Consider the following 11,090-nt stretch of genomic DNA (forward strand, 5'->3'; position numbering starts at 1 on the left):
CTCTTGAATCAAAATTAATGAGAAAAATCGAGTAGTATTATTTAATGTTATTTCATATGATTAATATGATTTGTTGTTATTGTTATTGTGCTTATGTGTGTGTGGTGATTTGCCAGATTAATATTCTTCTCATATGTAATGTCTAGGAGATAGTATTCTAGAGTTATATACCCTGGAAAGTACCACTGTGAACAACAAAGGTTTTTTATTTAATAATTTGTCTTTTCCTAATCATATCTAAATTTACCTTCTTATATTACTCCACCATTAAAGTCCAAGATTCAGCAAATGAAAACTTAGGCTGAACTAAAAATTCAGGTAATATAAAATTATTTAAATTAAAGTGGAAAGTTAGCTGGATGTGTAGCCTTGGCCTGTACTTAAGAACAGTCTTAAAATCACCAGATGCACCATTCTGAAGACTGCCAAGTGAGTAAGATTCTGGGAAAAAATGTTTGAATATAAATCTAGTCTGTCTAGAATTTATATTTCACAATTTTATGATAAATATTAAAAATTCTTTTATTTCAATTTTAGTGTATCTCATGACCAAACTAATTGTACACAGTCTAACAAATTTATGATAGATTTGGAGTTTAGAAGATAAAGTTTTAACATTTTATTGTGAAACTTATGGTAAAATTTAAAGTAAACATTCTTTTACTTCAGTAGCATATTTTCCTTAATATATATAAATCTGAGCTCTCCAAGGACAAGTCCCAATTCTTCAGCTTTAAAATATCTCATATTAAAGTATTTTTAAATGCTTCAATGCCCTCTTCCTATACTGTGGGAATCTTAGAAGCCTTTCAGTATGTTTAAAGAATTTCAGTTGTATGAGAAAAAGAAAAAGGGTGGTTATGTTTCCATTGTTCATCTACTCTGCCGCCTGCTTTTCTTAACCTGCAGCCGGATAATCTGTAACCATCCTTCTTGGTCCTGTAATTGGTATTTGCCACCCCATCTTGACCACAACTTAACTCTATTTTTAATATTCCAAAGCATCTTTTGCAAAGATTAGCTTCTGTGGTTACGTTTTCTGAATGATTTGGAGAAAAAGAAACAACTAAAAATTAAGTGTTAACTATCATGGTACCTAATAGCAATCATTGCACACAATCTGATTTGTTACTCTGGGTCCTCTTTTGTCCTAAATGCTCTTCCTTTACTTTATAGTCCCCTCACTACAAAGCTATCCAAGAAAACCCAAGATTTCCTTAATTTATCCTACATAAAATTCAGCTCTAACTTCATTTTTTGTGACTCTGCTTTGAGGCTAAGGGTGTGGGAGTCAGGTTGCTCATTGTTACTTCCCCAAATGCCCTTGAAAGTGCTTTGCTAAAGAAACACCCATCTCCCTGAAGATGAGTCATTACTTACCTATTATATAAAAGTGGCTACCCCGGATTTTTCTTAAATGTACACCAAAAAGCTGGTTTCATCCCTTTTTTGCTATATATGCAGATAGCCTTAAAGTTTTAAGTTATTTTTCTCAATTTCTTGTTAGATAATCCTTGAAGGGAAATGATATACGTATTTTAAAGAGATTGTGTACTTGCCTTACAATTTTTCTTTGAAATATTTTAATTGAGCTATTACACCTCCTAACCCATAAGCTAATTTTTTGAAATTAAATAAAGCAACATATGTGTTTAGAAAAAGAAAACAATACAATATAATGAGCATTGAGAAATAGTGACTTTAATACTGACGTCTAGTGCCTCTATTCACTTTAATAAATAGCAATCACTATTAACAATTTCTTTTATCTTTCTAGATATTCTGATTATATACATACATATATGCACCTTAAAAATGGTAATAGGCAAAAAAATGGTAATAAGCTTTTAAATACTGTTTTGCTCCTAACTTTTTCCTTTTTGTTTATTTGTTTAGTTTTATATATTGGGTATATTTTGTATCAGCAACATAGCTCTAATTTTTATATGGCTATAAAGCATTCACTCATATGGTTATATTGTGATGTATTTTCCATTCTTCTGATTGACTCTGCCATTGTCTCAGCATATTGCTACTACATACAGTAAAGCAATGTATGTCCTACCTATATTTTGAGCACATGGACCATTAGCGTGCAAGATAACCCTAGAAATACAATTGCTGGTTGAAAATATAAGTACATTTTACATTTTGATAGATAATGCCAAAATATCTTTTAATGAGGTTCTACCAATTTACATTCAATCACTGTGCTTATTCTCAAGGATACAATAGTGGTAACATCAATCCTTTTGCAGCTCCTAAGAGGTAACAACTGAAATGATTAAGAGAATGTACTCTGAATGTAATGCCTGGATGTGAATCCTGGCTTACAAGTTTGTGACCTTGGAAAATGTACTTGATATTTTCTGCACAGTGATATTAACAATAGAATTTACTCTTTGGGTTGCTATGAGAAGTTTAATTAGTTAATATGTAAAAGCACATTAAACAATATAGACTTCCTATGGAATACTTAATACAAATTAGCTATTATTAATTCAATCAAGAGGAGAGACAGACAATAATCAAAAAGCACAAATAAATATGAAGTTGCAACTATTATGATCATTTTGAAGGAGAGGCACTTGATTTCAGAGACTACAGTATAGATCCTGCTTTGTCAGAGAAGGCTTTTCTAAAAGCAAGTGATTGATGATTCAGTTCCCAACTAAAGGATGATTCAACATTAACCAAGTGAAGAAGTTCAAGAGGAGCATTTGAGAAGAAGAGAATTATGTGCAAAGCCTGTGTCGAGGGAGCAATAGAGAGTATGGGAAACTGAGCGAAAAGAAAGAATACAGGTGAGAGTCACAGTATAAGCCTAGAGAGGTAGGCAGAGTATGAACAACATGGAATCTGACACATATAAGCATTCAATAGCTTTGCAGTTTTCTTTTCTCTTTTTCTCCTCGATCTCTTCTTTTATATAGTATATGTAGAATCAGCCCAATTGTGGGTACATATAATTGCTTTATTTTTATATTTTAATCTTATATATTTATTATTATTATTATTATTATTATTATTATTTAGACTAGGTATGTAGTAATACAGTCAGGAATATATTACACATTATGGAGGCAGGAATTTCCTAATTTTTGACATACCACAATTCTACCTTCTGAAATTATATTAACCTATGATAAATTCTAAGTTATTTATTATATCTCTATAATATATAAAATAACAATTGTGATTTAAATAGTTGCTAGGAACTCTAATAACTGTTGGTGGGAATGCAAACTGGTGTACCTGCTGTGGAAAATAGTATGGAAGTTACTCAAAAGGTTAAAAACAGAATCCAGTAATTCTACTACTGGGTATTTATCTAAAGAATACAAAAACATTGACTCAAAAGGATATATGCACCCTTATGTTTATTGTAGTATTACTTACAATAGCCAAATTATGGAAGTAGCCCAAATGTCCCTCAAAAGACGAATGTATAAAGAATGTGGTATATAGATGTATGTGTGCATATATGGCTGAATATTAGTCATAAAGAAAGAATGAAATCTAGCCATTTTCAGTGGATGGATCTAGAGGTAAAATGCTAAGTGAAATAAGTCAGTCAGAGAGACCATACCATATTATTTCACTCATAGATGGAAATTAAGAAACAAATGAACAAAGGAAAACAATGAGACAAACTGAAAACAGACTCTTAACTAAAGAGAACAAACTGATGGTTACCAGAGGAGAGGTGGGGGGATGCATGAAATAGGTGAAGAGGTTTAAGAGTATACTTACCATGATGAGCACTGAGTAATGTATAGAATTGTTGAATAAGTATATTGTACCCATGAAACTAATATAACACTGTATGTCAACTATACTGTAATTAAAATTTTTAAAAAGAGGAAACTAAATAAACAGAATACGAAACTGAGTGACCAAAAAATAATAAAAGCAAACAGAAATAGTTGCTAATAGGAAATAAAGCAATAAATAATGATAAAATAGCAATAACAACAAAGCATTGAGTTATGTGTCAGTCTTCTAAGAGTGTCATATGTATCCTCTCATCTTACTGTTATAGAAAGGAAGTTGGGAAGATGGCAGAAGAAGGAAGACTCTAGGTTTGCCTCATTTCTGGAGCACAGCTAAATAAATGGAAATCATTCTGAAAACCTAAGAAATCGATTTGAGGAATGACGGAACAAAATGCACAACTAGAGGAGAAAAGGCCTCCTTATGGAAGGTGGGAGAGCAGAGACATGATTTAGAGGAGAGGGTTGTGAGTGCTACAGAGGGGAGGAAGTCCTGGTCACAGAGAGAGAAGACAGAGAGATCAAGAAAAGGGAAGGTACACAGAGGATCTTATGACAAAAACACTAACCCAAAGATTGAGATCATACTATGCATATTTTCTGACCACAGAACTATGAAGCTTGAAGTCAATAACACACACACACATACACAAATTGGAAAGGACACAAATACAAGTAGGTTAAAGAACATCTTACTAAAGAATGAATGGGTTAACCAGGAAATAAAAGAAGAAATAAAACTACACAGAAACAAATGAAAATGAAAACATGACAGTCCAAAACCTTTGGGATGCAGCAAAAGTGGTCATAAGAGAGAAGTAATGGCAACAAAGGTCTACCTTAAGAAGCAAGAAAAATCTCAAATACACAACCTAACTTTACTCCTAACAGAGCTAGATGAAGAACAACAAATGAAGCCTAAAGCCACCAGAAGAAGATAAATAATAAAGATTAGAGCAGAAATAAATGATACAGAAACCAAAATAAAACAAAAAAAAACCCCACAATAGAATAGATCAATGGAACTAGGAGCTGGTTCTTTGAAAGAATTAATAAAATTTATGAACACCTAGCCAGACTTAGCAAAAAGAAAAGAGAAAGGACCCCAATAAATAAAATCACGAATGAGAGAAGACAGATCACAACCAACGCCACAGAAATATAAACGATTATAAAAGAATCTTATGAAAAATTATGTCAACAAAATGAGCAATCTAGAAGAATTTGATAAATTTTTAGAACCATATGAACTACCGAAGTGAAATAGGAAGAAACAGAAAATTTGAACAGACTGATAACCATCAAAAAAATAAAATCAGTAATCAAAAATATCCCAAAAAACAAAAATACAGGACCAGATGGCTTCCCAGGGAAATTCTACCAAACATTTAAAGAAGAAAAGACCCCAAATAGCCAGGGGAATTTTAAAAAAGAAAACCATATCTGGGGGCATCACAATGCCAGATTTCAGGTTGTACTACAAAGCTGTGGTCATCAAGACAGTGTGGTACTGGCACAAAAACAGACACATAGATCAGTGGAACAGAATAGAGAATCCAGAAGTGGACCCTGAACTTTATGGGCAACTAATATTCGATAAAGGAGGAAAGACTATCCATTGGAAGAAAGACAGTCTCTTCAATAAATGGTGCTGGGAAAATTGGACATCCACATGCAGAAGAATGAAACTAGACCACTCTCTTTCACCATACACAAAGATAAACTCAAAATGGATGAAAGATCTAAATGTGAGACAAGATTCCATCAAAATCCTAGAGAAGAACACAGGCAACACCCTTTTTGAACTCGGCCATAGTAACTTCTTGCAAGATACATCCACGAAGGCAAAAGAAACAAAAGCAAAAATGAACTATTGGGACTTCATCAAGATAAGAAGCTTTTGCACAGCAAAGGATACAGTCAACAAAACTCAAAGACAACCTACAGAATGGGAGAAGATATTTGCAAATGACATATCAGATAAAGGGCTAGTTTCCAAGATCTATAAAGAACTTATTAAACTCAACACCAAAGAAACAAACAATCCAATCATGAAATGGGCAAAAGACATGAACAGAAATCTCACAGAGGAAGACATAGACATGGCCAACATGCACATGAGAAAATGCTCTGCATCACTTGCCATCAGGGAAATACAAATCAAAACCACAATGAGATACCACCTCACACCAGTGAGAATGGGGAAAATTAACAAGGCAGGAAACAACAAATGTTGGAGAGGATGTGGAGAAAAGGGAACCCTCATACACTGTTGGTGGGAATGTGAACTGGTGCAGCCACTCTGGAAAACTGTGTGGAGGTTCCTCAAAGAGTTAAAAATAGACCTGCCCTACGACCCAGCAATTGCACTGCTGGGGATTTACCCCAAAGATACAGATGCAGTGAAACGCCGGGACACCTGCACCCCGATGTTTATAGCAGCAATGGCCACGATAGCCAAACTGTGGAAGGAGCCTCGGTGTCCAACGAAAGATGAATGGATAAAGAAGATGTGGTTTATGTATACAATGGAATATTACTCAGCTATTAGAAATGACAAATACCCACCATTTGCTTCAACGTGGATGGAACTGGAGGGCATTATGCTGAGTGAAGTAAGCCAGTCGGAGAAGGACAAACATTATATGTTCTCATTCATTTGGGGAATATAAATAATAGTGAAAGGGAATATAAGGGAAGGGGGAAGAAATGTGTGGGAAATATCAGAAAGGGAGACAGAACGTAAAGACTGCTAACTCTGGGAAACGAACTAGGGGTGTTGGAAGGGGAGGAGGGCGGGGGGTGGGAGTGAATGGGTGACGGGCACTGGGGGTTATTCTGTATGTTAGTAAATTGAACACCAATAAAAAAAAAAGGATTAATATTTATTCTTCTCAAACTCTTCCAAAAATAGAAATGGAAGGAAAACTTCCAAACTCATTTTACAAAGCTAGCATTACCTTGATTCCAAAACCAGACAAAGATCTCACTAAAAATGATAATTACAGGTCAATATTCCTCATGAACATGGATGCAACATTTCTCAACAAAATACTTGAAAATGAAATCCAACAATATATTATAAAATCATTTTTCATAATAAACTGGGATTTGTTCCTGGGCTGCAAGTGTGGTTCAATACTTGCAAATCAATCAGTGTGATACACCACATTAATAGAAGAGAGAATAAAAACCATATGATCCTCTCAATAGATGCAGTAAAAGAATTTGACAAAGTAAAACATCCAGTCTTGATAAAAATCCTCAAAAAAAATAGGTTTAGAGGGAACATACCTCAACATCATAAAGGTCATAAACAAAAGACCCACAGCTAATATCATCCTCAATGGGGAAAAAGTTTTCCATCTATGGTCTGGAACAAGACAGGGATGTCCACTCTTACCATTGTTATTACCATTATTATTTATTTAACATGGTAGTGGAAGTCTTAGCCACAGCCATCAAACAACACAAAGAAATAAAAGGTATCCAAATTAGCAAGGAAGAACACAAACTTTTACTCTTCACAATTGACAAGATACTCTATGTAGAAAACCCAAAAGACTACCAAAAAATTGCTAAAAGTGATACACGAGTCCAATAAAGTCACTAGATACAAAATAAAGGTACAGAAATTTGTGACATTTCTATACACCAATAATGAAGCATCAGAAAGAGGAATTGAGGGGCTCCTAGGTGGTGCAGTCAGTTGGGAGTCCATTTCTTGGTTTCTGCTCAGGTGGTGATCTTGAGGTCATGGGATAGGGCCCTGTGTCAGGCTCCATGTGGTGTCTGCTTGAGATTCTTTCTCCCTCTCCTTCTGCTCTTCCTGCTGTGCCCTCTTGAAAGAAAGAAAGAAAGAAAGAAAGAAAGAAAGAAAGAAAGAAAGAAAGAAAGAAAGAAAGAAAGAAAGAAAGAAAGAAAGTCAAGGAGTCAATCACATTTACAATTGCAGCCCAAACCAATAAAATGCATAAGAGTAAACCTAACCAAACAGTAGAAGATCTGTCCTCTGAAAGCTATAGGTCACTTATGAAAGAAATTGAAGATGACACAAAGAAATGGAAAAACATTTATTCCCATGGATCAATAGAATAAATATTGTTAAAATGTCTATACAATCCAAAGCAATCTATATATTTAATGCAATCCCTATCACAATACCACCAGTATTTTTCATAGACAATCCTAAAATCTGTATGTCAGCACAAGAGACCCCAAATCGTCAAAACAATCTTGAAAAAGAAAAGCAAAGCTGAAGGCATCACAGTTCCAGAACTTGAGCCATATTACAAAGCTGTAGTGATCAAGGCAGTATGGTACTGGAACAAAAACAGACATAGATCAATGGAGCAGACTAGAAAACCCAGAAATGGACCCACAACTATATGGTCAATTAATCTTTGTCAAGGCAGGAAAGAATACCCAATGGGAAAAAAGAATCTCTCTTCAACAAATTGTGTTGAGAAAACTGGACAGCAACATGCAGAAGAATGAAGTGAAATTGGACCACTTTCTTACACCATACACAAAAATAAATTCAAAATGGATGAAAGACCTAAATGTGAAATAGGAAACTATCAAATCCAATAAGAGAACACAGGCAGCAACCTCCTTGACATCAGCCCCAGCAGCCTCTTTCTGATTACGTCTCCTGAGGCAAGAGGAACAAAAGAAAAAATGAACTATTGGGACATCATCAAGATAAAAATCTGCATGGTGAAGGAAATAATCAACAAAACTAAAAGGCAATTATCAGAATAGGAGAAGATATTTGTAAATGACATATATGATGGAATATAAAAAGAACTTATCAAACTCAACACTCAAAAAACAAATAATCCAGTTATAAAATGGGTAGAAGACATGAATAGACATTTTTCAAAAAATACATACAGATGGTTAACAGATATATGAAAATATGCTCCATATCATTATCCCCAGGGAAATACAAATCAAAACTACAATGAGATAATCACCTCCCACCTATCAAAATGGGTAAAATTAACAACACAGGAGACAACATATGTTGGTGAGGATGTGGAGAAAGGGGAACATACTTACACTTATTGATAGGAATGCAAACTGGTATAGCCACTCTGGAAAACAGTATGCAGGTTTCTCAAAAACTAAAAACAGAACTACCCTACAACTCATCAATTGCACTACTAGGTATTTACCCAAAGGGTACAAAAATACTAATTTGAAGGAACACATGCACCTTGAGGTTTATAGCAGCATTATCAACACCAGCTAAATTATGGAAAGAGCCAAAATGTCCTACAACTGATGAATAAAGAAGTGAGATACATATATATGTAATATATATATAACATGTATATGAAAAAGTGAGATTCATAAATATAATATATATAACATATATATGAAGTAAGATACATACATATATATAACATACATAACATATATATCATATATATATATAGGATAGAGCCCCTGTGTCAGGCTCCACGCTCAGTGTGGAGTCTGAGACTATATATATATTTAGAGACAGTGGTATATATATATACCACTATATATATATATATATATATATATATATATAGAGAGAGAGAGAGAGAGAGAGAGAGAGAGAGAAAGGATATTACTCAGCCATAAAAAAGATGAAATTTTTTCCAATTTTGAACAATGTGGATAGAACTAGAGAGTATAATGCCAAGCAAAATAAGTCAGAGAATGAAAAATACCGTATGATTGCATTCAGATGTGGAATTTAAGAAACAAAACCGATAAACATGGGGGAAAAAAGAGAGAGGGAGGTAAACCATAAAATGTACTCTTACCTATACTCTTAAATCTTATAGTATATAGTACTCTTACTCTATAGTACTCTTAACTATAGATAACAAACAGGATTGCTGGATGCAAGGTTGGTGGGGGGATGGGTTAAAAATGTGCAATAGGGGGCAGCCCCAGTGGCTTAGGGTTTAGCACCGCCTTCAGCCCAGGGCGTGATCCTGAAAACCCAGATCGAGTCCCATGTCAGGCTTCCTGCATGGAGCCTGCTTCTGCCTCTGCCTCTCTCTGCCCACCCCCGTCCCATCTTTAATAAATAAATAAAATCTAAAAAATAAAAATTAAAAATAAATGTGCAATAGGTATTAAGATGGCACTTGGGACGCCTGAGCCGAAGCCAGACCTTTTGAAGCCTCTCAACCCCGCCAGCATGTTTCAGGCTGAGTTTGACAAAGCTGCCGAGGATGTTAAGTACTTCAAGACCAAGCCAGCAGATGATGAGATGTTGTTCATCTACAGCCACTACAAGCAAGCAACTGTACGTCACGTAAACACAGAATGGCCTTGGCTGTTGAATCTCAGAGGCAAGGCCAAGTGGGATGCCTGGAATCAGCTGAAAGGGATTTCCAAGGAAGATGCCATAAAACCTTACGTCAACAAGTAGAAGATCTAAAGAAAAAATATGGAATATAATGGCTGGATTTGGCTGCCAGCATTGCATTCCGTCTAAACTGATCTAATGTCTTGTTTTTCTAATACTGTGGATGACATGAAATAATGCAAATAGCCCATTAACCTAGGTCCTGAAGACCATGCAGGACATGGCTCCAACAGAGTAGGAGCTGCCATGGTTACTGATCTGCGCTGAGTAGTTTTTATCCAGAGATCAATTAAAGTTGCATTTGTTACTTAAAAAAAAAAAAAAAAAAAGTGTCTGGCTTCTGCTCAGGTTGTGATCCTGGAGTCCTGGGATCGAGTCCCACATTGGGCTCCCTGCATGGAGCCTGCTTCTCCCTCTGCCTGTGTCTCTGCCTCTCTCTCCCTGTGTCTCTCATGAATAAATAAATAAAAATCTTAAAAAAAATAAGAGGGGCACTTGTGATGAGCACTGGGTGTTGTAGGTATAAGTGATGAATCACTGAGTTCTACTGTTGAAACTAATATTATACTATATGTTCGCTAATTAGAAAATTAAATAAAAACTTGAAAAAATAGCTGTACTTAAACTAATAAAAATAGTTTATATAACCACATACAAAAAATCTTATAGGACTCTATGGAACAGATATTATTATCCATATTTTATAGATAAGAAAACCGTGGCACAATGGAGTCAAGATTCAGGAAGTTTTACTGCTAATAAGTAGTAGAACTGGGATTTGAATCCTGTTTTCTCGCATTCTGGAACATACACTCCATGATGAATTTGCAAATTTCATTTCAAAAATCACTCCACTCAATTCTTGTTCTGTCATTTACTAGCTCTAGGATCTTGTGCCATTGTCTTACACAGAAACCATAGATGAGAAAATTCAAAGAAAACACTAAGGAAATCCCTGTCAT

The 11,090-nt window shown here is 34.9% G+C and overlaps 1 pseudogene; it reads left to right on the forward strand.

Annotated features, from left to right (window-relative positions):
* The first annotated feature begins 9,954 nt into the window (after positions 1-9,954).
* LOC144297651 (acyl-CoA-binding protein pseudogene) lies at positions 9,955-10,457 on the forward strand (annotated as a pseudogene).
* Positions 10,458-11,090: the final 633 nt, after the last annotated feature.

The sequence above is a fragment of the Canis aureus genome, chromosome 25, assembly GCF_053574225.1.
Source record: "Canis aureus isolate CA01 chromosome 25, VMU_Caureus_v.1.0, whole genome shotgun sequence".
Lineage (NCBI taxonomy): Eukaryota > Metazoa > Chordata > Mammalia > Carnivora > Canidae > Canis > Canis aureus.